The 23843-nt window shown below is 50.2% G+C and overlaps 1 protein-coding gene across 5 annotated transcripts in view; it reads left to right on the top strand.

The window, feature by feature from the left end:
• Nucleotides 1–23843, top strand: part of CDH23 (cadherin related 23) — a 460382-nt gene that overhangs the window by 16892 nt on the left and 419647 nt on the right. Inside the window, exon 1 of one of the 5 annotated variants that reach the window (XM_059882628.1) lies at nt 9023–9416. The exons of the other annotated variants lie outside the window; for them this stretch is intronic. The gene's annotated coding sequence lies outside the window, so the exon portion shown is untranslated. Of the gene's footprint in view, nt 1–9022; nt 9417–23843 lie in introns of those variants that run through there. 5 annotated transcript variants of the gene reach the window in all.

Here is a 23843-nt window from a genome sequence, read left to right on the forward strand (position 1 = left end):
CATCCTTCTATGGAATGCACACTGGCAGATTAACAAGAGGCAGGCAGCCCCTCTGTGTACCCATGTGGAAAGAGCTCCAGGATATATTTTAAGAGCAAAAAATCAAGTTATAGAACAATATGTGAAGTATGACTCTGTTTATAAACAACAAATAATTCTTAAAATTATACACACACATGCAACCTTATTATTCAATTTTCCCCTCTATTGACTGGTTCTATCCATCCATTTATGGTTCTTTTAGGGTTAGCCGAGAGCCAGAGCAGCCATCCTTGATGTATTAATGTTTCCCACACATCACATTTTAACCCATTTCCCGGACGATGCAAGGCCTGTAGAACATTCTCATTCTCTTTACCCCCTCCCTGATTCATGTGCTGTTGGGCCATGTATTTTAATTTTCTCTCTGTATTTTGAACATTGGTTGTATTGTTTTATACAACCAAGATTCATGTGTACTTCTCTGTATTTCCCTTTCTGTCACCCCCTTTCCTTCCTGAATATCCAAGCTCCCATCTGGGACCACTTTCCTTCTGCCTGAAGCTTCCCCTTATATTTATTTTTGTATTTGAACCATTCAGATGGTTCAAAATTCAAAAGAAGAGAAGTGTTCTATAATCAATGTCTCTCTCTCCCACCCCTGCCTAACCCCAGCCCCAAACTATATATTTCCACGTGTCCACAGAACATTACTTGGCAGGATAACACACCACATCGAGAGGGGTAGCTTGTCTGTGGTCTGAAGCACCTGCCTTGATAATATATTCCCGTCTCCAGTGTGCAAGGAAAAGTCAGGGTCTGGGACCGGCAGCTGGGAGACCCGGTCTTTGCTGACCGACAGCCTCTCGCTGTGCCCGCCAACGCGCACAGCCTCGCGGCCTTGTCTAGGTCCTCTTTAGATCCTGGCCCCAGCCCTGTGGGCCAGGAGGGGCAAGGTTCCCATTCCCAGGACAGCTAACGACCATGGCTTCCAGGCACCAATTCATACTCATCAGCTCGTTCCCTCCTCGCAGCTATACCAGTACTGTCACCGTTTTACAGATGAGCAAACTGAGAACTTCACAAGGCAGAGGCAGGATTCAGGCTAAATTCAAACAGCCCAGCTTCAGAGCCCAAGCAGTTACTAACTCCATTTTACAGATGAGGAAACAGAGGCCCCAGAAGGGCGAGCCATGCGCTCTGCTTCACAGTCAGGAGCAGCAGAGCAAGAACTTGCATCTGTGACTTTTGGGGTCAATATCCATCCCCCTCCCCCTGAGACTAGTGGTTTTCATATGCGCATTACAATCACCCAGGGAGCTTTCAAAAATGCCCTGTGCAGTTCTCAGCCAGATCAATCAAATCCAAATCTCTGATCCTGATTTTACACTCTTAGCCCTCCTTCCAGGAGCTTCTGAAGTGCAGTCAGGGTTGAGAACCACTGTCTGGGCCCACACATGGGCAGAGCTTGGGATCTGACTGCTTGGATTTCATTTAATTCAGACCTTGCTCCCCGTGACCTTGGGCAACCTGCCTTTTCATTTCTGTGCTGCCTCAGTTTTTTCATCTGTCAGATTGGTTCACTTTTTCATGTGAGGATTGAATGAGATAATCCATGCAAAGTACTTGGAACAGTGTCTGGCACAAAATCTGTTTTAAATTAATGGTGTTATTACTATTATTCTCTGTGTAGCTTCGTAGAAAGCTTACCCTTCTCCCTTCAGGTTTTCCATCTGTGAAGGCACCTCGAGGTGTGGACTGCCTGGTCTTAAAGGCGTCTTCCAGCTCCAATGTGCTCATATCAATGTTAGTTGGCTGGTCTCAAGCCTTTGCTGCCTCCCCCACTCTTTGAGAAGCCCAGCCCTGCCCATTTTGCCTGGAGGCTGCAGCAAGCACATGCCAGGAGAACCAGGGACCTGCTTCTGTGGGTTGAGTCCAGCCTCTGATCGTGGTGTTGATGCCGCTCACAGCCATGACATGCTGGGCTGTAGGAAGAGAAATTGCCCATGGTTGGGGGTGGTGGATGCAGCTCCAGCTGCCCCCAGAGAAATACAGAGGGGCCTGGATGGGGGCCCCCTCCAAGAGGCAGGGCAGGGGACCCTGGCAGAGCAGGGGACCCCATGCCCACTTCCTACTAGTGCCCAGGGCACATGGTGCCGGTCTTGCCACCAACTGCCATTCTGCACCAATGCATAATTCATGCCCCCATGTGCCAATCTGTGCCAGCTTTAATTAGCTCCTAACTTTTTGTCATTCATTTTGCTGTGAATACCTTATAAATAAATGATGGGAGAGGGGAGCAGGGAGCGGGGCAGAAATGTGAGGGGAGGAGCCTGGCTCCTTAGGCCTCGTGGGGGAGGGATAAGCTTCCATGGAGAGGCTAGGGAAGCCATGCCCTCAGGGCACACCCCCCCACCCCCTCCACCCCCGGGGACAGGCCCCGGCTATGCAGATGGGTGGCCCCAGCCCACCCCATTCGCCTTCCAGCCTTGCTCGTTCACAAGCAGCATCCAGCCGCCACAGCTGTGCCAGGCTCCGAGGGCCCACAAACTAAACTCAGGAGCACACATGCTTGGTTTATGGTGGCAGGCGCTGCCCCGGGAGAGGGGAGCGGGCGGGATGCAGATAGGAAGCGACAAAGGGGCTCTGCCACAGCTCAGGGCTGGGAACCGAGGGGGCGGGCAGGGAACGTGAAGTGGGAGAGGGAGGCTGTTATGGAGGGCGCCCAGAGGAGAGGCGTTTATGTCCGTTAAAAATAATAATCGGCCCTCACAGGGATGAGGCTTGTTTGTGAGTGTTGTTTTGTTTTCACGGTTTATAAAGCACTTGAGCGTGTGTTTTTCTCTTTCGTCCTGAATGGCAACCTTGGGAGGCCCTCGGGGAGGCTGGGGGCTCACTTACAACCGAGGAGGCTGAGGCTCAGAGAATTTGGCTAAGACCCATTATACCCCCTGCTTCACCTCCATTCTTGGGGAAGGAAGGAGGGGAGGAAAGCACCCCAGTCGGGGCTGGGGGACCCAGGGGGAAGCCAGTTCAGTCCCAGGTGGTTTAATACGCAGGACAGATTTAAAAGAGCAGACTTGGATTCCCTTGGCCCCTTTCCTCCCGTTCTTTCTCACGAAGAGTGCCAGAGGGCCACCGGAGTATTTGGCATTTTAAGGATATAGAGACAGTGAAGCAGAGGTGCCCGTTCCTCCAAGATGCCAGCCCAGGGCCACTGCGGGGCCATGCAGTCTCTTCCTCTCCATCCTTTAGCCCATCATACTCTTTAGTATCGTCAGGCATCATACGGGGCATCTTTGCCTCCAAGCCCAGCCCCCTCTGCCTCCAGCATCATTTGCTGAGTGACCGCCAGGCCCAGGTGTGCCAGACCAGGCCTTTCATGATCCAGCCCATGCCCCTCTCCTGAGACTCCTCTCTCACCCCTCCCAGCACAACTGGGCCCAGCCCTACTGCTCCACTACCTGAAGTCTCTAACCCATGTGATGCCCCCGTGACTTGGCACACACACAGCCCCTCTACCACAGACGCGCTTGCTGACCTTATCTGGCCAAGCACACTCATCTTACAAGGCTCTGCTTCAGGGGTCTCGCCTCTTGGAAGTCTTGCCCAGTTTTCTTGGTTAGGAAACTGTAACCTATTTGGAGCCCCTCTGTCACTGCTGCACCTGGTCCTGGCTTCGAATAGCATTGTCTTACGCCTCCCAGCTACTTATTTCTGTAGCTGTCATTCCAACTGGACTACAGCTTCTCTGAGGGCCAGAAGAGGTCATATGCTTCTCTGTGTTCTCAGCCCCCAGTCCAGAGCCTGGCACACTATGGACCTTCCAGGAATGCTTGCTAGATGAATGAACAAAGACATTGTCTCTGCCTTTGAGGATCCTAAAGTCAAATGTATCTCTGAGCTAAAGATGAACCCACTCAGAGATGTGGCCACTTCTGGAGAAACATGGACAAGGTCATTCTGATATAGGAAGAGCCAATATATCAATTCTTTCTTTTCCGTCTTTCCTTCCTCCCTTTCCCTCCCTCCCTTACTTCCCTCCCTCTTTCTTACTCTCGATTTCTTCCTTCCTTCCTTTTTTCCCTTTCTTTCCTTCTTTCTTAAATTTTGGAAAAGAAGGGATGGAGGTACCTTGGCAAATCTGACCCCATGTTGCTCTGTAATCCCTTACAACTGACAGGAGAATCTTCATATGGTCCGTACCTGGCAGGGTTCTCATAGTTGCTAGCAACAGAAATAGCCTCTGGCTAGCTGATGCAGAAAATGAGTTTGCTAGTTAGATAAGGGAGAGTTCTTATAGAACCAAACAGAGGCTGGAGGATAGGCCCAGAAAACAGAGAGGGACCGAATAAAGCAGGTCGCCAAGAACACAGCTGAGAATGAAGCCCAGGTCAGGCTTCAAGTGCTGTCAGGCAGGGTTTGGTACTTTCCATAACTTCTGAACTATTCTAAACTAGTTCTAAACTTTGTGATTCTCTTCAAGGTTCAAAGTTGAGAGGGGAGCTTCTGATTGGCTGGCCTGGGCCACGTGCTGTGCCCTGTGGCCAGGAGACGGTGGTAGAGGGCCTTCCCTTTCAGTTGTTAGAGCAGGGCCTGGTCCTTCCTCAGCAGGGAGCTCCGCCCAGGAGGAGGGAGGTCTGTATGATGCTGGGCCCTGGGCTGGCAGCATCTCCATGGTTCTTTACGGTTGTCAAAGTGCTCTTTCACTGCCCCAGGAGGAAGGCTGGGCGGGCATCATGGTCGTAATTGCAGAAGTGGAAACCAAAGCTCAGAGAGGCCAAGAGACTTGTCCAAAGTCACATTTTGGGGGAGTCACAGGTTTGGGGGAGAGGCAAAGGTTTCCTACGGAGAGGCAGATGGGGAGAACTCTGAGCTCTTGGTGGACAACCCTGAAATGGTTTGAGAGATGGAAACTCCAGTCAGGAAGAAAGGCTAGCATTCCAGGGAATAATCCCCTGGAGAGGAGAAGGCGCTGGCTCAGGGCATAGAGACTGAGTTCCCTTGACCAGCTCAGAGTCTCCTGCAGATGCTGCCATCTTGCATTTGGCTGCTTGGTGTGTGGATAGCTGGGCTGCTACTCGCCTACAGGGTCAGAAAGCTTCCACGGCTCCTGCGGGGAGAGTCCACATACATGTCCCCGGACCTTGCTCACACTCTTCCCTCCACCCGAGATGCCCCTGTGCTTTTGCTCCCTGTGGACTTCCTGTTCATCGTAGCAAAACTCAGCCCTAAGTCTCTTGGCCCAGACAGCTTTTCTGGACTCAACTTTCCTGAGAATCCATCACCCCACTCTCCTTGGACTACCTCTCCGCTTTGTGACACCTACCTTGTCAGCCTGTACCTGATTTATATATCTGTCCCCTCTTGGACTGGGAGTGCCTCAAAGACAGCCTGTTATTCATAGCTGTGTCCCCAGTGTGCAGTGTGGGCTTGCTCCTGGCAGATCCACTCCCGGCTCCTCTGCTTTGCTTCAAATCACAGCAGGACTGACCCCAAATCCCACTTGGGTCTGCAGCTTCTGGCTGGGGTCAGCCAAAGAGAGGTGCTGGGGGAGGCCAGAGCTGGGGGAGAGAAGCCAGGGTGTCTCTTCTTCATCCTTGACCTCAAGCAGTGTCTCTGGTAGAACTGTGTCTCTGGCTCCCACCTGCCAGCTCCACTGTGCTCCCATCTTGTGCTGTGTGCCCTGATCCTGGTGACTGCTTCCTCTCTTCGTCCCTCCAGCCTAGGGTGGGTAGCAGCTTTCTGCTGTTGCTGAACTGAGTCACCTTATCTTCCCCTATTTGAATTCTCAGCTCTTCCATCACTACATGACCACAGTTGCTTTGAATCCCCTATTACACACTCAAAGCAGTTCTGTGGGTGGGCTGCACTCAGACAGACACCCTAGGTCTAGCACGGTTCTTGGCACAGAGCGGGCACTTGACAAACGCTTGTGGAATAACAGTGGCTGCCCAAGAATTTCTATGAACAGAAGTATGATGCCCACATTGGAGGAGGTGAATTCAGCTGAATTCAGTGCTGTTTTGTTCACTTGTAAAATGACTGCAGAAAGCCTGGGGAGTCATAGTTTGAGAAGAGGTGGCAAAGCAGAAAGAAAGAAGGATTTAAGATTGGAGAAACTTTGAAGAGCACCTCTTCCAGTAGTTTCATTTTATGAATGAGGAACAGGAGTCTTAAGAGAAGTCATGTCTAGGTCAAAACCAGTTAGAGAGCTGTCTGAAATTTAGAAACCAGATCTCCCAACTCCTGGCTCCATCGCCATCTGAAACTGTGACTCCCTGAGACCTGTCAGACCACATCTCCAGCCCTGCCCTTTGTCCTCAGGCCCCAGACTCGTGTGTCCAGTGGCCTCCCTGACTCTGCACTCAGTCACTGCACTGGCCTCTCACACTCTACACACCCTGGCAGGGAGTGGGGGAGGGGGTGCGGCTCGCTTCTCTTCCCTCTTGATCCTCTTCCCTCGCTCCCTATTTCAGAGAATAGCACCCTGTCCATTGATTTCCACAAGCCAGTAACCTGGGGTCTCCATGACATTTCCCTCTCTACCCCCAGCATCACTCCATCTCCCAAGTCTGTAGATTTTTTACCTCCTGAGTATCCCTTCCCTCCATTTCTACATCACCACCCCAGGCCAGGACTCTGATACCTGGACAGCTGAGATAGCTTACAGAGATGTGAGCTCTGGGGTGGGGGTTGGGGGGGGATTTGTGTGCATACATTTCTGTGTGTGTTTTATCCACTGATGTATCCCAGTGTCAAGATTCCCAGGGGTTAGCAACTTTTTTGTAAAGGGCCAGATAGTAAATATCTTATGCTTTGTGGACTGAAGAATCTCTGTTGCAACTCCTTAACTCTGCAGTTTTACTATGAAAGGAGTCATAACCCGATGGGCATGTCTACGTTCTGCTAAAACTCTCTGTACAAAAATGGGGGGCAAGATGGATTTAGTCTGAAATGTGCGGTTTGTTCCTGGTTGAGAACTTCCTGGCACACAGTAGATGGTAAGTAAATATTTCTAACTGAAGAAAGATGCTCTTATCATCTATCACCTCCCAATCAATTCCCTGTTTTTCCTATTTTCATGACACTCCCACCCCTCAACCTCCACCCCAACCATCTGCTTCAAAGCCTGCACTCCTAGGATAGAGATCAAACCCTGATTAAGCCAACATGCTCTGTGCGTCCGGGCCCTGCTCCCACTGTGGCTTTACACTCACTGACCTCCTCACCCTTTGCAGCGCCCCAGCCCTTCTAGACTTCCTTCCCTTCCTTATGTATACCAGTTCCTTCCCACCATGAGGCCTTTGCACATACTGTTTCTTCTGCCTAAAACCCACTCTCTCTCTCCCCATCGTACAGCCCTCAGATCTCAGCTCAGTGTTATCTCCTCCAAGAAGTCTTCCCTGGTCCCCTAGGCCAGGTACCATTAAAATATTCCTCTTCCTAGCACCAATTCTGACTGTAATTTTACCTGATTTTGTGTTTCATTGACTGTTTTTCCCGTTAGAGAAGCTCTGCAAGGTACAAGGACCAAGCCTATTTCTTCCTCTGTCACATCTCCAAAACCTATTTCAGTTAGCTAGCGTATATTAGCAATAATGAGTAAATGGTAAAGAACAGGAGCTTTGGAAGCAGGTAGATTCTAGGTTCAGTACCTGACTCCACCACATGGGTAACTCATGCACCTCCCTGCTACTGCTAAGTCACTTCAGTCGTGTCCGATTCTGTGCGACCCCATAGACGGCAGCCCACCAGGCTCTGCCATCCCTGGGATTCTCCAGGCAAGAACACTGGAGTGGGTTGCCATTTCCTTCTCCAATGCATGAAAGTGAAAAGTGAAAGTGAAGTCGCTCAGCCGTGTCCGACTCTTGGAGACCCCATGGACTGCAGCCTACCAGGTTTCTCCATCCATGGGATTTTCCAGGCAAGAGTACTCGAGTGGGGTGCCATTGCCTTCTCCACATGCACTTCCCTAAAGCCCGTTTTATTCATGTAGCCACGCTAATGACACACCTACCAGAAAAGCTGTGTTGCGATTAGAATGAAGTCAGGCCAAAAGTCTCAGCCCAGTGCCTGACTCCAGGCAGCTATTGTCAATATGCTGATACAGGTCCAGACATCCAGTCATATGATAAATGGTTAAAAGAATTCAGAATGTTTAGCCCTGGGAGGTAAAGATCAAGGTCAGGGAATGACCATCTTCAAGGATGCCAGTATAGACTCTTCCTGTTTCCAGCTGTCTGGAAAAGTCATGAAGTCTCCAACCTTATACATGTGCAAAAAGAAATTTGTAGACCCTTATTCAGGTGTGCACCCTGCATGGGTGAGGGTCCTCAGGTGACAGCGCAGGTTTCTTCTAATTCGGGGCCCTCATTTGTAAGCACCTGGGGATATTGTCAGCTTTGATTGATGGAGAGGGCACAGATGGGAGATTATGAGTGGAGTAGGCGAAGCCAGCTGGTTGAGCCAACACAGCTAAGTGGTCCCAGTGACTGGAGGGACAGCCCCGTTCGGGCTCAGAGCGACTTTGGGAGCAGAGAGGGGGCGCTTAAAGCCAACAGATGGCGCAGGCTTACCTAGACCTGGGCACCCGCTCGTTCTGGCTTCCCGGGAGTGTTTCCCCGTTCCGCCCGAGGCCAGCCTGGCCCCCACCCCTCTGCGGGACAGTGGGCGGCCCTGCGGAGCACGGCTCCCGCATGCACCTGGGGCCGCTTTCTCTGGCTTCCTCCTTGCCCCTTTGGGGGATTCGTCGAGTTGCCACAGCAGCCGGTGCCATGACATCGGCAGAGGGCAGTTTCGCCAGCACTGAAATATTCATGCCCTAAGCGCCTGGCCCCGGCTTCGCGCTGCTCCCGGGGGTCCGAGCGGGGTCAGGGGTAGGGGGCTCAGGGATCCTGGCGCCCACCGTGGTGGGAGGGTGGGCAGTGGGGCGCGGCGAGGCGGGCAGGGGCTGGGCGAGGCGGGAGGTGAGGGAGGGAGCGTCAGGAGGCGGGGTCTGGGTGGCGGGGGCCGAGCAGGGCGGAGGAAGCGAGGGAAAGTTGATCGCGGACTTGAGCCGCGGCGGCGGCTCCAGAAAGAGGGGCGCGGGCTGCGAGCGCGATGCTTGGTGAGAAGACGCGTCCGACGGCTGCTGGGCGCTGATCCCGGCGGGGCGGGGCGGTCCGGCCCCGGGCATGGGGCGCCGAGGTGCCGGGCTTCGGGACGATTGGGGCGCGCCTCGTCTGAGCCCGCGGCGCGCCTGAAGTTGCGGCCGGCAAGCGGCCAACAGCGAGCGGACGGCCGAAGGGGACCCAGGAGCGGCCAGCGCGCCGCGGATGAGCCTTCGCACCGGCGGCGAGACGCGGCGGTGGTCAGCACTCGAGCAGGCGGCCTTCCGGGGCCGATCCAGCGGAGAGCAGAGCCCAAGGCGCGGCGCCGCTCCGCACATGCACACGGTACCAAGAGCCACGCACCGCCCCTTCCTTCCCCGCTTCCCTCGCCTTCTCCGAGCCGTTCACCCGCCACGCGGTGGGAAAGTTGGAGCTGTGGGGTCGCGACCGTAGCCGCCGAACCACTTGTTCTCGGCACGGCCATCGCCCTCGGCTGGCGCCCGGGGCCTCCTTCCATCCCCGGCTCCCAGCCTGCATCCTGGGTCCCACTCCCAGCCCGCGGCTGGACGCGCGGCAACTTTGATTCCTGGCAACTCGAATTCCCTCCGCGTTGGCCTTGGGAGGAAAGGCACTCCACTTCCCACCTCGCTTCCTGGACCCGGGAACGTTCGTGCGCTTTGCTTTCTGAGCCTGAGAGAGGGTTTGGGTCTGGGGTGGGGAGAATTTCGAGGGCAAAGAGGGCGTTGGGGTCCGATCTCGTCTCCTTCTGCGCTCTGGATCCCCCTTTGGACAGTGGAGATGGGGTGGGGCACAACCCCACCGGGTGGTTGGTGTCGGCACTGGAGGGACCTAAAGTCACGTAGCTCTCCCCTCCCCTCATCACATCTCTGTGCCCATCAGAGACCCCAAAAGACCCCTGCATCCTCCGGGCTCTGGGCCGGCTATGGGAAGACGCACCCCTCGAGGAGCAGGGAGCCTGTGCGGCTCGCGCTTTGCCTTCCCCGGCCACCGGCAGTGCTGGTTGTCCCCAGGGGCTTGCACTCAGGAACGCAGCCCCTGTCTCCCCTGCAGGTCAGCCCGGGACGCCTGCAGAACCTGTGCGTGCCAAGGTGGTGGCGGCACCAGCCGGAGGGCACTCAGTGCCTTGCTTTCCCGCGGAGCCAGCACCTAGAGCCGCTACCTCCGTGCCTCCGGCCGAGATCCTGTGCCCTTGCCGCCGGCCACCGCCCCCTGCGACCCCAACCCGCAGCCCTTGTGCAGTCAGCAGTCCACTAGGGACAAATTAGCCTTTCCTGGGTAGTAGCACGCCCCACCCTCCCCAGTAATTCAGAGAGCAGCGCCTGCCTCTTTTTTCATACCTTGCCTTCATACCAGAGAAAGCATTGACCCTTACCTTTCAGCCGCTTAGCAAGTACCCCCGCCCCAATTTGGATTGGATTTTAAAATAAGCTGGAGAGGCACGGGGCGGGGGGGGGGGGGGGGGGGGGCGGGGGGGCGGGGGGCGGGGGGGGTGGGGGTGGGGTGTGTGGGTGTGGGTGTGGGTGTGTGTGTGTTGGGTGGAGTCAGAGAGTTGCCCAGGGGACAATTAAGCTACCCAGGGTTGGGTGGGCTGGAAAAGCCTGGCTGGGGGCCAGGAAGAGAGGTGCTGATGAGTCAGCCCATTTATGGGGGAGACCAGGATTGGAGTTAATGTTTGGTTCATGGTGCGGGATAAGTGCACTGTGGTCAGCACCTGTGAGGGTGGTCAGCACCTATGAGTCTGGGTTAACAGATGTCACTGCGGTGGAGGGGCTTGGAGGAGGCCCCTTAACTGGGGGAACTGGGATGCTTGGTGCTGTGGGAAGAGTGGAGAGTGGGATGCAGAGTGGCTGAACGGCAGAGAGGGAGAGTACCCTGTGGGCTGGAAAGGTGACACTACAGAAGTGACAGGTGTGAACCAGGTGGCTCTGCTCTGGGTGGTGGAGAGCTTCGAGAGTGTGTGAGAGGCCCAGAGCTGACTGACATCCTGGCCTTCTCTGGGCTGAGCCGCAATATACATGTCTGTCTCCACCTTCCTGACCCCTCAAAAAGCTGGGCTTCTCACATCTGCTTACCAAAGAAGTTAATTTGAGGGTTATGATGGTGGATGGTCCTGGATGCCTCCCAGATATTTCTTCTGCCCAACAAGCAACCTTACCTGCAAACTCACCATTTGAGGTTCGTTTCTTTGAGCTTAATATTTTGAAGGGCGCCTTTCTGAAGCCCTAATTTAAAATGGACATACTTCTGGGAGGTGAAGGTCTAGTAGAGCCTTGCTACTCTGAGTGTGGCCTGTGGACCTGCAGCATCAGCATCACCTAGGAACTTGTTAGAAAGCAGACTCTTGCACCCCACCCCTGACCTCTTGAATCAGAATCTGTATTTGACAAGATCCTTGAGAGGTTTGTTTTATCAGTAAAGTTTGAGAAGCCCTGCTCCACAGTACCTTCTCAGGAATGAGCATTTCACAGCCCTTGGTGAAAGAGTGTCAAAAAGGTCACTGGATAAGAATGTAGGTTTGAGAATGAGATTGAGACTGGAACTTCTTTTCCTGGACATTTATGGTAGGGTTGGATTAATTGTCGACGGCTGGCTCCTTGAGGGTATTCCCTGCTAGTGCCAGGAGGGTAACTGTGTTTTGGGCATCTTAATACAGATTCAAGTAGCAGTTCAGTTTTCTGTGTAATGAAAACACTGCCATGTGTGCTGCATATGGGCCAGTCGGAAGTGGGCGGAAGGGGCAGGGTTTTTGGAAGCTGGATAAACTGCTCTGCCTCTAGGAGGCCTCGGGTTGGGTAGATGCTGTCCCTTAAGGAGAAAGAATTAAGGAACTGTCCTCCACTTCATCTGTCCCTCCCAAATGAATGGAATGACCCATCAATCACACCTCTCCACGGTCTTCAGGATTTATGCAGAGGGAGCTGCAGAAATGCTAATTTGGGGCAGTCAGCAGAGGAGAGGATACCAACCAAGCTCCACTCTTAATTACCCCTGCCACCACCCCAGGCTGGACACCCCATTTCTGCCACCCGGTGCCCTTGGAGGCCCCTAGGCCCAAGAAACAGGATGATGCCAAGACATGGTGCAAGTCACCACTCATGGTCCTCTGGAGGAATAATGGTGACCCTGACACCGACAAGGCTGGCCTGAGACTGGGGATCTGAGGACTTCAGAGCCTTGGTGGGGCTAGCGGTATCACAGGCGAAAGATTATGGCATGACTTGTGCACCCTAGACCTACTAAAAGACGACTGTCCTTCCTCTGTGCTGGCCTTTTTGCCAGGAGGCAGAGTGGCCGGGGGGAGCTGTGGGAGAACGTGGGTTGGCATGGTCATGGAATTAACAGACAGTGACATTCAAGTGAAAGATACCTTCATCCGTGAGTTCAAAAACAACGTGGTCAATAGAAGTCTTACTGTTTCCTAGAACCCTCAGGTTTTAAACAAAATTCATTGTTTTAAAACGTGATGGTGATTTTTTTTTAGCAAATTAATTTAACTGCCTTTGTTCATTTTTTAGAAAATTATTTTTGAGCCTTGATTTGCGTTTTTCTTGGCCCCAGGTAGTCCTATTTGTCCATTTAATTGGTGTGCAAAGTTATTTGTGAGTTGGACCCTGCCGGATGGGTTATTTCAGAATGGGGTTATTCTGCCTCCAGTGGAAGAGAAGTGGGGAGGGGAACAGGCTCTTCTGGGCTCCAGCCCCCTGCACCAGTGTGGACAGTACCATGAGTCAGGTGGGTGGGAGGGGCGGTTAACTCCCTAGCTGTGTCTTCCTCACTCTAGGCCCTAACGTCGCACTTTGCCCTACTCTGCAGCGGTCCGGTGTCTCACTAGACCGTGAGCTCCTTCAGCATGAGCTGTATCTTATTCCTTCTTGTATCCGCAGGGACTGATGCTTAATCACTGTCCATTGACTCAGTGTCTATTACATTGGCATCTAGTATGCTTATAACCGGTTTTAACTATTCACATTGATTCCATTCAGACTAGGCAGCTAGCGCCCATCTTGCTGTATCCTGGGCTCTGGGCAAATGCCTTTGGAGTAGAGGCAGAAACTCATGTGCCTAGAGGGGCTGGGAATCTGACCAGAGAGTAAAGCAGCATCAAGTGTAAGACGATAGGGCGTGGTGGGGACTGTGGAGAATAGAAAAGCACAGGTCCCAAGTAAAAGGCACACCTGTAGGCAAAACCCACCTATATGACAGAGTCAGAATCATGGTTGCTCCAGGGTGTGATGACTACGGCTTAAGGGTTGCTTTTGGAGTGCTGGAAATTTCCATATCTTGATCTAACTATCTACAAGAGTGGTGAGTGATCATTTGTGCGGAAGAGTCAATTCAGAAGAATTAGAGCATTTATGGAGATAAATAGAAGCATATTTATTTTGGTTCAATATGAAAATAGCTTTATTGAATTCCATAAGGCAGAAAACGCATACTCTTACCAACACTATTGACTAGAAGGGTGTCAGTGAGAAACTTGGCATATTTAAGAAGTAGCCACATGGAGATAGCTTTCTAGTCTTTCATTGTGAAATGTAATCTGGTTCTGTCCCGGGGAGTGGTACGGGCTGCTGCTGCTGCTTCTTTCTGGCTGTGTATTTGGGCCTCAGAGATCATGCTCCTGGGGCTCTGTCTCCCTTCAACAGTGACAGTCTGAGAGGCTCCGTGTATTGTTGGGGGCTCGGGGCTATCAGACGTCTGTTCCCAGCCCCAGGGGCCTCAGGCAGTGACACCGAGAGTGACACAGCAGGCTCAGGCTTAGCGTTTGTAGTTTTGATCTTTCCTTTGCAGAGTCTAACAGCTCATGCAAGAGTTGGTTATTATTATGATCATAAACCTATTCCCTTTCTGATTTTTGTGAGGCTGCTTGGAGGCAGGTAGAGCTTCCATTCCTGAGCTAAGGCTAAGGCCTTGCCCAGGCCTTAGTTTTCTCAGTGGTTGAATGGGAATAATTTCCAATTATACTGCAAGCTTGCTGTCAGCATTAATAAGAAGGAAACTCTACAGAAAGCCTTTTGTGCAGGGCCTGGCACATGGTACACATGCAGAATGTGGTAGCTTTTTTACTATCCCTTTTCGATTCAGTCATGTGTTAGGCACATTGTATTCCAGCAAAGAGGTGAAACCTCCCCTTATTTTGAGAGTTGGACAATCTATAAGTTCTCAAATCGAGTTCTGCCTGAGGATGTATGCATGTGTGGTTGTGGTTTTTCATTTTGCATTAATTATTAGCAACATTAAAAAACTGCATTTTTGTAATAAAGAGCTAGATTTCTGGCATATCTGGCTAGAACAGGAAACATTGGGTCTGTGTTTCCAATTGACAGTAATTGGTTGGGGCTGAGTTGCAGCCACCCCTTTTTATTTATTTGTATTTTTATTTAGAACATGCTTTGAGGGTTATATACATACAATAAAGTAAACAGATCTTAAATGAAAGTGATGGGTTTTTGCATATGTGTGCATGTGTGTAACCCCAGCTGGATCTGATGCATCCTTGGTGGCTTGACGAGGCTCCCTCAGGCCATCTCCTGTTCTTTTTGTGGGTGTGTGTGTGTGTGTGATACTCCTATTTTACGTAATAGCATATTATAATCAAATAATGTAACTACAGAGTTTTCTATAGCATTATTTTTAGAGACTGTTTAGTTTTTCATTATATTCATTGAAGTAACCACTATTATGATTTTGCCCTGGCTTTTGCTAGCACGTGAGTTTTACAGGTGCGCTTATAGCCTTCAGTTCTCCTCAGTCTCCACATTCCCTGTCACCTCACATCTGACCCTATTTATTTACACTATATCCTGGCCCCTTTAGCCATTTGAGTTTGTGACATCTATGCCAAGGGCTAGAAGAGTCCCTAGAAACTAGCTGGATGTACCATGTACCACGTTACAGGTGCAGAAACTGAGGCTCACAGTCAGGGAGTGGGCTGCTTCTAGACCCTCTCCTGGGGTGCGGTGGGCCTGGGCGGTGGCTAATCAAGGGCAGAGCCCAGCTACTTCCACCCCAGCATGAGGCCAGGCAGACCGTCGTCTCTTGGTCCCTGGCAGCCAGGGCCTGACCCTGCAATCACACTCACCCAGAGCCTCCCGCAAGCTGATCAACCTAGCAGGGAGGGAGTCCTTCCTGAAGATGTATCTTCCCCAGGACAGGCTGTTAGCAGTGCTGCCTCCCTCTTTAAAGGCCATGCTCCATTTGGAGAGGACCTGCAATGCCATTTCTGACAAGGGCCCTGTGTACCACCTTGATTGTGTCTGTTTCTGAAAGGAAGGCTGTAATTTGGGAGCCAGTGAAATCAAGGGAGGGAAATAGAGGAGAGCAAAAGAGAGAGAGAAAGGGAGGGAAGGGAGAGAAAACAGAAGGGGTGGCTGGGACTGTGTCTGGGTCTTCATTTGCAGTGCTGGTCCTGTCCCCAAGAAGTGCTGGCTTTTCCTGGCTTCCTTGGGGCTCGGTCAGGGTGGGCCGGGTCCCTCAAAGGGCTTCCCTTTAGCTCTGCCCCTCTTCTGTTCTTTGCTACAGAGATAAAAGACTTGTCATCCTGCCCCGGACTTACCCAGGGCTTCACTCTCCAGTCCTCTGCATCCCTTCTCTGGCTGTCGCCTGCCCGTGCCCTGGGAGGAGACTGATTTTGACCTTTTCTCCTGGGGCCAGAAGAGCTGCTATCTTCAGGGACAGGTGGTGACAGAACTCTAAGCCAAGTCTCTCTCTGTCCCTTCTACAGAGGCCCGAGGCTTTGTCTTAGGAGAGGCATGGGTAGATTGTCACAGGAAAACCAGCGTGTGTTGGACAGTGGGGCAGGAGGTCCTTCCTTTGTGTTTTAGGGTCCTACATCCACTGTTGGGGAGACCTTTCATTTAGCCATTCGGTTAACCAATACTGAGCATCACCTGTGTACCAGGCTTATCTAGTGACTGGGGATTTATGCTGAGCATCATCTACAGCAGTGCTATTCAATAGAAATACAATGCAAGCCACATACATGGTTTTAAATTTTCTGGTAGCTATTTTAAAGAATTGAAAGAAATAGATGAAATTATTTTTGATAATCTATTTTATTTAACCCATTGTATCCAAAATATTACCATTTAGCAATAATCGATATAACAAACTATTAATGAGATCTTTTACATTCTTTTTTTTTTTTTAATTAAGACTTTGGAATTTTTTGTGTGTTTCGCATTTATAGCACTTCTCAGCTGGACTCAGCATTGGCCATGGTGGCTACTGTACTGAACTGGCGGAGATAGATAATAAATACACACTCAAGACAATTACAGATGGTCAGGAGAGCTACAGAGAAAACAGAGGATCATTGAAATGCTAAAGGCAGAAGACAGAGGAGTTGGGGAAGGCTTCTTGGAGAATGGGAAGATGTGGTCTAGCTCCATGGGCCTGAGCCCTGGCAGGGCTGGGGAGGGGGGTGGAAGGTGGGGAGGGGCCCATGTGTTCTCAGGCAGCCCCCCAGTATCCCACAGCATCTTGGTTACCAAGCATGGGATTAAATATCCCCTCTCCTTAGAAGACTGAAATAGAGGGAGCCTGGAACTGCTAGCAGTGTTTTAGAAAAGCACCTTATCTGTGTCTGTGTGTGTGTGTGTGTGTGTGTGTGTATCTCATTGTCTATGCATACTTTCTAAAAGAAAGATAAGGATTAAGTTCATCTTTCTGCTGCTTTTTACACTTGGGAGTTTTCCAAGCAAGAAGGACATTGGCTTGGACAGCTGAGGAAGTTGGGGCAACCCAGAGCAGTTGGGGTTATGTCCTCTGGAGGAGAGGGTCTGGCCTGTCCAAAGTAGTGGGGCTTGGATGCCAGGGGGCTTCTGGTGCTTAGCAGACCTGAAGGCCCATTTTTTTCCCGCTGGACTGGGATGGGAGGAAGACTGGGAGGGGATCTTGGGGCTTGCAAGAAATGCCATGGACAGAGTGCTCTGGGGCTGGGTAAATGCAGACCTTCCTTGCTGTCTGGCCTTTACCTGATTGACCTGGGCCAGGGTGAACATTCAGGTGCCCAGAACGTCCAGTCTGTCTGGGCAGCGGGTGTAAGAGAGTCAGGCTGGCTATGCGGACACTGGGCAAATCGCACACACTCGCCCCATGTAAAAGGGGGCACCGCTGCTACGGTTTTCGCCTGTGGTTGTAAAGCAGCATGCAGGATAAGTGTGGTTAGACACTTCGACTTCTCAAAATTCTCTGGAAATCTAGATTTAAAAACTACAAAATTGTATTTCAAATGTTAGCAACCCATTCAAGTATTTAAAAACACCATGAAGCCATTCATTCATTGGTCAAATTTTTATTGAGCCCCTACTGTGTGCCAGGCACTGTCTTAGGCCTCTGGGGTCTGTCAGTGGCTCCCAGTTCAGTTCATTTCAGTCGCTCAGTCGTGTCTGACTCTTTGCGACCCCATGGACTGCAGCAAGCCAGGCCTCCCTGTCTATCACCAAGTCCCGGAGTTTACTCAAACTTGTGTCCATTGAGTTGGTGATGCTCCACCCTGTGTAATATATATTGTTGGGAAAGGCCCTCATGTAAGCTGCATGTAGGCTACAGATGGCCAGTTGATATATGATCTTTGTCATAAACGTAGAGTTTCGGGGATGAAAATAACATCAGGAAGCATTTATTAAACACTTACTGTGTGACAGCCCCTGGGCTTGGCACTTCATACAAAACCCCTTGCTTAGTCCTGACAACAACCAAATGAGACAGGGACTTCTGCTGGGTGTAGTTTACAGGTGAGAAGTCAGGCACAGAGAGGTGAAGCAATGTACCCAGAGTCACAGAGTTAGCAGGCAGTGGGGTGTCATTTGCCCAAGGCAGGCTGAGTCCTTAATCCTTACTATGTTCTTCTCATTGTACTGTTCTTAGAGAGGGCTAGAGCCAGATCCCTGCTTCGGCAGATGGAAACTGTCCGGAAAAGACCCGTGAGCCCCGCTGGGTCTGCACAGAGGCAGTGGCGGGGTGGACTTTCAGTCCAGGCCCGTCAGGTGTGTTTACTGCCCTGTGGACTTTACCTGTGATTCACTCTGCCCTGGGGTTGGACATTCAGGTGCCTACAGCACCCAGGCATTTAAGAGCAGGGCTGGGCAGTGACTTAACATCCATGGGAGTAAATGAGGGGGACAGTTCACCAGCTTGGACTACAGGTCCTCTGCTTGGATCAGGTTGCCCCATGTGGGACGGCCAGCCATGTCAGTGCTCTCTGCTCCTGCCTAGACTGGAGACCCCAGCCTAACTTCAGCTGTAAAACCAGGGGGGTCGAATGCAATGACTCCTGTGGTTTAATCTCTGCCGCACACCTTCCCACTGCTGTTGGCCAGGCTTGCTGGTGAACTGCCCTCAGTATTTCTGGCCGAACTTTAATCCTGGCCTGGACTCTGGGTCCTGACCTGAGTGACTAGAGGACCATGGATTCATCTTGTAGTTTCCTTGTGTTGCTGTACCTATGGTAACCATAAGGCAGAGGAATATGTGTGAACGGTGAAGAAAGATGCCCCTGGCAGGCTTGGGAAGACTGTGTGACAGTTCTTAGGTCGGCTCAAGTGCTTTCATCCTCTGAGCCACAGTGTTCTCAGCAGAAGGAAAAACCCTTCTGACCCTTGCTTCGGGGAGGAAGGGACTCTTGTGAGATATACATGAATTGTGATATATAGACAGCTCAGTAAATAAATATTTTTGAGTTGTCATTATGCATTAATGACTTGAACTATGCAGGATTTACAAGAGATATGCAGATAGATATGTAAATATCACAAACACTTCTAAATTCCAACAGCAGTGTCTTTGAATGGCTTGATGGCTTATGTCCACTCCAGCAACTTGACACCCCTCTTTGGGGAAAGTGTGTAAGTCAACGAATCAAAGGACTACTGTTTGCGGGCACTGTGCAAGGCACAGAAAGTACAAGAGCTTTCACAACTATTCAGAGTACCATATTTGGGCCGGTCAATCTGATGTGTGTGTGTGTGTGTGTGTGAGAGAGAGAGAGAGAGAGAGAGAGAGACAGAGCGCTCTATAGCCCCCTTTGGGAACTTCAGCATCTCATGTCTGCCTCAGCTAAAGTTTTCTTTCTCTGGTCTTCCTCACCGAAGCTCTCCCCTTCACCGAAGTGCGGTGTGTGACAGCTGGGGACCGAGGTAGCACGGGATGGCTGCTGTCCTGGGAAGGAGACAGGAAGGGCATGGGGTGTAAAGAGTGGGGGTTGCAGCAGTCTGGACCTGCCAGGCTGGCTGACCTGCCAAGCCGAGCCTGAGGGCTGTTGGAAACTGGAGCTCGGGCCGGAAGAAGGGAGCCCATGAATAATACAGCGGGAGGGAGGCTGTTAACTAGGTGACCTCGTTGCACCTGTGTGTTTCACAGCTTCCTGGGGAGCCGCCACGGGAGGCCAGGGTGTCGGGCGAGGGCAGAGGGGAGAGGGGAAGGCCGAGTGGAGAAGCAGGGCCTTCTTTTCCTTCCCGCTCTCCTTTCAGCTCTCCAGCTCAGAAGTTCTTTGTACTAGCAGCTCCTTCTCCTTCTGCTTTTGACCCAGCTGGCCTTGGCCATGCGCGCGGGCACATGCGTGCTCGGGAGCGAGCGTAGGCGCACGGGCGTGCACGTGGACGCACGCGAGCACTCAGGCAGGTGTGCTGGTCACCAGCGTGTTCCTGAGAAGAGGCGGAACGTGAGGCTAGGCCTTCTCCGGTGCCCTGCCTCTCAGGCCTGCTTTCCAGGTCTGCTTGCTGAACTGGGCGGCCCTGCTCCTGGCCTCTGGGCCTGATGTGCTGCGTCACCTTTGCCAAGGTGGCCCCCTCTCTGGGCCATTTCTGGCCACCATGGACAATACAGGCTCCTGGGCCAGGACGGTATGGCATCCCAAGGTTTAACAGCCTCTGACAAGGGAAGCACCGTTTGATCTAAGTTGGGGGTCGGCAGCCCTGACTTTCTCTTCTAATGCTGGGGGGTCTGTCATTTTTAAGTGTATGTCACCGGAGCCCATTTACAGCCACCCAGATGTGGCGCAGAAGAGCCTCCCTAGCTCCCATAGCTCCCCGTGAAACAAAGAAGATGTCTGGGCAGATATGGGGGCCGTTTTAGGACCAAGCAGAAGGAAATGAGCTTGAACTGCAGCAGGAGAGTAGAAGGGCAGACCCGAGGAGAAGCTGGTTGAACAGAGTGTGGGGTGAAGGGCAGAGGAGGACGTGAGATGCTGTAGTCCATTCCCAGAGGAGACTGACTTTACTTGGCTTTACCTTCCGAGGAGCTGTTTGCAGACCCCTGGCCTAGGGGTGGGAAGCAGAGGGCCCCTGGCCATACCTGGGACCAGGGCAGGAGCCCCAGCCTGCACCTCCTCCTGGGTCCTGAGTGCTGTCAGCAAGGACCTGACTCCTGAGGAGGGGGTCAGGCCCTCCTCCCCAGGACTGGAAAGGGACTTTCCTCCAAAGCCACACGCTGGCCTTAGCCTGCTTCCTCAGACTTAGGAGCCCAGGCCCAGTGACCTAGGCCTTCCAGCTGCCCTCTGAAAACTAGGCCTTTAAGATGTGGTACTGCAAGGAAGGGGACCAAAAAAAAAAAAAAAAAGGTGGTGCACCTCCGTATACACACACACCTCTCTGCACAGACTCGTAGACACATTTGCCTGCCTGGACAGTATGGGGAGCACCTCCTCCTCTGTGTATGGTCTGGGTGTGTGTGGCCAGAGCTACAAGCACCAGGCTTCATCTTCGGGCCCATTGCTTAAACCAGGAGAGTATTTCTATCTCTGAGCCAGACCATCCAGGTTCAAATCCTAGCTCTTCCAATGATTAGTTGTGTAACCTTCGGCACTTAAATCATTCTGTTCTTTAGTTTTCTCATCTAGAAAATCAGGATAGTAATAGAACCTACCTAAAAGGGTTATTGGGAGAATTAAACGAGTTATTGCCTGTAAAATGCTTAGAAAATATGCCTGCCATATAGGAAATGCTCAAGAAATGCTGTTAGTTACTTGTAGGTTACTGTTAAACTTTTATGCCACTGTTACTCTTAGCTCCTGCCTTTTGGAAACTCACAGTCTTGCAGACTACCTGAGGGTGCCAGGAGTGGCTATTATACCTATGAGAAAAGCTTTGTAGGTTCAGAGGAGGTGGGGGCAGCATTTGGGTGGGGATGAGAGGACAGTCTTGGAAGGCTTCATGGAGGAAGAGGTGCCCTTGCTGAGAGGCTGTGGCTTTTCTCTGTGCCCACTGGCACTGTACTGCCACAGTAGCAGGGCAAGACGAGAGGCAGGCAGTTCAGGGGTTAGTAGCATCAATGTTGTTCCCACGTCAACTGGAATATTTTTAGTCAGCTTTTTAATTGAAGCATAACACTTACGAAAGAGGGTACAAATAATACACGTACAGCTTGAATTATCACAAAGTGGCCCCTCCCCTGTGACTGCCATGCAAACCTAGAAAAAAGAAATTAACAGAAGCATTTCTGTCATGAGCCAAAGGTAACTTCTAATCCTGGCTTCTAATAGCATGCATTCATTTTTGTCTATATTGAACTTCATAGAAATTTATTCATACAATATTTTCTCTTGGCGATGTTTTCTTCTACTCAACTTATTTGAGAGGGTCATCAAGCTGTGAATAGTTACATTTGTTTGTTCTCATTACTATATAAGTTTCCATTGTGTGAATATACCACCGTTTACCCATTCTATTGTTGATGGACAATGGGGTTACTTCTAGTTTTTGGCTATTATGGAAAAGTCTGTTCAGATTATTTGGTATGTGTCTTTTGGTGTGTATATATATATATATATGCAATTCTTTTGGGTATATTTGACTGTCCTTTTAGCAATACAAATACTATAATATAATTACTAGCTTGATGTATCTAGTAGTATACATTTTGTAGCTTTATTCTTCATTTTGGCTCTTTGCATTTCCGTATGAATTTAGAATCCACTTTTGAAATTCCACAAAGACTCTGCTGAGATTTGATTGAGACTGTATCAACAATATGTAGATCAGTTTGAGGAAAATTGACATCTTTATAATGCTGAATTTCTGATCCATGAGTAAAATATACTCCTCCATTTTTCCCAGGTCTTAATAAGTTTCTGTCAAGAATGTTTCTTAGTTGTCTGTGTAGAAGTCTTATGGCTTCTCTGGTGGCTCAGTGGTAAAGAACCTGCCTGCAGTACAGGAGGGAGAAGGCAATGGCACCCCACTCCAGTACTCTTGCCTGGGAAATCCCATGGACAGAGGAGCCTGGTAGGCTACAGTCCATGGGGTCCCTAAGAGTCAGACACGACTGAGCGACTTCACTTTCACTTTTCACTTTCATGCATTGGAGAAGGAAATGGCAACCCACTCCAGTGTTCTTGCCTGGAGAAACCCAGGGACGGGGGAGCCTGGTGGGCTGCCGTCTATGGGGTCGCACAGAGTTGGACACGACTGATTCGACTTAGCAGCAGCAGCAGCAGCAGCAGCAGTGCAGGAGACGCAGTTTCGATCTCTGGGTCGGGAAGATCCCCTGGAGGAAGGCATGCAACCCACTCCAGTATTCTGGCCAGGAAAATCCTATGGACAAAGAAGCCTAGTGGGTTACAGTCCATGGGGTCACAAAGAGTCAGACATGAGTGAAGTGACTGAGCACGTAGAAGTCTTATATTTCTTTTATTAGATTGATTTCTATATGTTTTATGCTTTTGCTACTATTATAAGTGATATTTAAAGGTTTTTTTCATTTCTAATTATTTGTTTCTGACATATACAAGTACCATTGATTTTTAAAATATTGACCTGTATCCAACAATCTTTGTTAAATTTACTTATTATACCCAATAGTTTATCTATAGAATCTTTGATTTTTTTTAACCTGCACAATCATGTTTTCAATTAATAATAACAATTTTATATCTTCCTTTCCAATATTTATGTATTTTTTCTTGCCTTATTGCAATGGCTAAGTCTTCCAAAATAATATTGCATAGACGTGGTAATAGTGGGCATCCTTATTTTGATTCTGGTATCGTGAAAACTTTCAATGTTTCACCGTTAAGTATGATGTTTGTTGTAAGTTTTTTGCAGATCTAGTTTATCATATTAGGGAAATTTTTCCATTATTTTTTAAAAACTGTGGGGAAATACATATAATATAAAATTTACCATTTTAAGTATACGTTTCATTGGCATTAATAAAATTCACAGTGTTGTACGCACCATCACTGTCCATTTCCAAACTTTTAATCATCTCAAACAAAAGCTCTGTAAACTCTGTAACCATTGGACAGTACCTCCCCATTTTCTCTCCTTCCAGGCCCTGGCAACCTGTTCTCTGTCTCTGTAAATGTGCCTGTTTCTAGGTATCTTATGTAAGTGGAGTCATATAATAATTGTAATTTGTGTCTGGCTTGGTTAGCATGCTTTCAGGGTTCATTCATGTTTAGCATGTCTCAGAATTCCTTTTTTTAAGGTGGAATAGTAGCTAAATTGTATGCATATACCATATTTCATTTATCTATTCACCATTGATGTCATTTGGATTGTTTCTACTTTCTAGCTATTGTGAATAGTGCTACTAAGAACATCAGTGTACAAATATCTGTTTGAGTCCATGCCTTCAGTCTGTTTGAGTATATATTTAGGAGTGAAATTATCATAAATAATTCTACATTTAGTTTTTTGAGGAATCATCACACTGTTTTCCACAGAAGTTGCTTGATTGTATGTGCCCACAGCAATGTGCTACAATTTTTTCCATATATTCACAAATGCTTGTTATTTTTATTATTAATAT

Source organism: Bos taurus, chromosome 28 (genome assembly GCF_002263795.3).
Source record: "Bos taurus isolate L1 Dominette 01449 registration number 42190680 breed Hereford chromosome 28, ARS-UCD2.0, whole genome shotgun sequence".
Taxonomy (NCBI): Eukaryota; Metazoa; Chordata; class Mammalia; order Artiodactyla; family Bovidae; genus Bos; species Bos taurus.